The sequence below is a fragment of the Azolla caroliniana genome, unplaced genomic scaffold (assembly GCF_043228905.1).
Source record: "Azolla caroliniana isolate FFs.n. ecotype wild unplaced genomic scaffold, voAzoCaro1.0.p SCAF_1, whole genome shotgun sequence".
NCBI lineage: Eukaryota > Viridiplantae > Streptophyta > Polypodiopsida > Salviniales > Salviniaceae > Azolla > Azolla caroliniana.
In genome coordinates, this window is record NW_028230436.1 from 294,364 (window position 1) to 296,644 (window position 2,281).

The window sequence follows — 2,281 nt, forward strand, 5'->3', positions numbered from 1 at the left end:
GATTCTTCTCTCTAGAAATTACTTGAAGCTTCTAAATTCTCATGTATTGATTAATAAGTCGATTATAAAATGAATTCATGCTTTAAATGTGAAGGATTAAATAGGCCTAGACTTCGGGTGTTCTTCTCTCCTCAGTGAAGTCAGAGACCTCTCTCTGCGCTGTCAGTGCGACCTTTCTTGAATAAAACTAGAATCGATTTTATCAAAGTGATTCATCCATTTGGTCTTTTTAGGAACCAGAAGAAATGAAAATGCTTTATTGGTGCCCTAATTAACCATGGACACATTGCATCTATCATGCAGTGCAGTGAACATAAATATTGAACTCCGTATCAAGTGGGCAATCATGCAGGTTTCTCCAGATTTCTCCAGTTTTGTGCACTATGAAGGCATGGAGAAAAGAGTTGGTGTTATAATTATAAGACCATCCCCACAAGAAATCCAAACATAGGTAGACTTGCATGCTATCAACACAGATCAGAATGACTAATTTGGCTAGGCTTGTGAGTGGATCCTTATTTCACTCCAATTGTGCTAGCTAGGTTGTGCCTGTTGTCATCAGCAATAGATCAAGGTGACCAATTTATCCATGCAATGACATGCCCCATTCAAACAAAGACCAAAGTGAGTGGATGAGAGTGGGCATCCGTGTTCGAGTCCAATTGTGCACCGTTCCTAGATTCCAAATATCCCTTAAGGCTTGAGTCTTGTATGTAGCACAACATGCAAGAACTTTTGGAAAACCAGACGGCAACAATAGATTCCCATCTTATGGGCTATTCGATCGTCAATAAGGAAGAATTGTGAAGTACAAGATTACATTCACCTGTTCTCAGCCACGAAAGATTTACAAATAAATTAGGATGTCTTCAACTCAGTTTTCAATCTTTCTTTATAGCACGGATAGAAAAAGGAAAAATCTATCAGATTTATGGAGTGATTTGCAAACGAGTTTCTTGCTTTTGTGAGGGGAGTTGGTATAGGCTTATCCATATCACGGTTCGATAAGGAATCTATATATATTTATTTTTATTCCATCCTCAATAAGGAAGTAATAATATCCTTCATCGCGTCCCATTGGCTTAGGGGCAATGTCATATAAATAATATCAAGTTTCATTTTTTGACTAATATGTTAAAGCTTCAGTAGCTCAGTTGGTTAGAGCGTATGGCTGTTAACCATAAGGTCGGAGGTTCAAGCCCTCCCTGGAGCGAAATTACAACCAAGAGATTCTCCCTTTTGAGAGGTTTACAATATGTATTTCCATATTTATTTAGTTTCTCCCTCAAACTTGTAATATGCGACGGAAATATTTGGGAGGCTACCCTAATGCTTACAAGTTCCATCTAAGAACATTCATATCCATGGAGAGGTCTGGATGAGAAAAATGTGGAAGCTCAAATATGAGGACATCTTATCACACGTATTGTTTGTTCTTTCTATATCCATGTCATGCCTTAACCATTAAGTTCACGTTTCAAATACCCAACACGTTTATGCACGTGATGGGTTCTCAATTTGAGCTTACAATATATGAATTTAGGGCTTACATTTATGCATGCCTTGGGGTCTCATCAGAGTTCACAATATATGAATTCAGGATTTACATTTCATGTCATGGGTTCTCGTGTTTTAACCCTAGGATATGCCTTATTTTTCGCAGATGAAATTTATATGTTTTCAGATGAAACTACCTCTCATACTTTTACATGGTTGACATACAAATCATACTGTCAAATTTAGCCATATGAATGTAGTAACAGAGACCAAATCAGAGGATTGATTGTTAACTGCAACAGCTCGTGTGCCACACTTTTTACATGGTTGACATAGATATCAATCATACTGTCAAATGTAGCCATATGAACTAGTAATGTCTGAATATAACAAATCTGAGGATTCATGATTAAATGTAACAGCTCTCATGTGCAATATATGCTTTTACGTGGTTGAACATAGAAAACAATCCTACTGTGAGATGTATCCATCAGAATGAAGTAAAGAGAACCAAACCAGAGGACTGATTGTTATTGTATACTACAAAGCAATTCATGTTGCTTGGGACCAAAAGGGATTACATAAACCAAGCGCTAGAGATATGGCATTCTAAACAATCAACTTATGAAAATTTCATTCCATAGAATATATATATTGGGATCATTTCATAGGAGCAGATTGTAGGAGTCATCCCTCCGAGGGAGAGGGAAAGTTGTGCATCATGTTTAATCCTCCTATTGAATGTGGCCTATTCAAATGTTAATGAATTCAACGTGCAGTCATA

At 37.1% G+C, this 2,281-nt stretch overlaps 1 non-coding gene across 1 annotated transcript; it reads left to right on the plus strand.

Annotated features, from left to right (window-relative positions):
- The first annotated feature begins 1,139 nt into the window (after positions 1-1,139).
- On the plus strand, positions 1,140-1,213 carry TRNAN-GUU (transfer RNA asparagine (anticodon GUU)). The gene has a single exon. It is a non-coding gene; the product is annotated as a tRNA-Asn (tRNA).
- Positions 1,214-2,281: the final 1,068 nt, after the last annotated feature.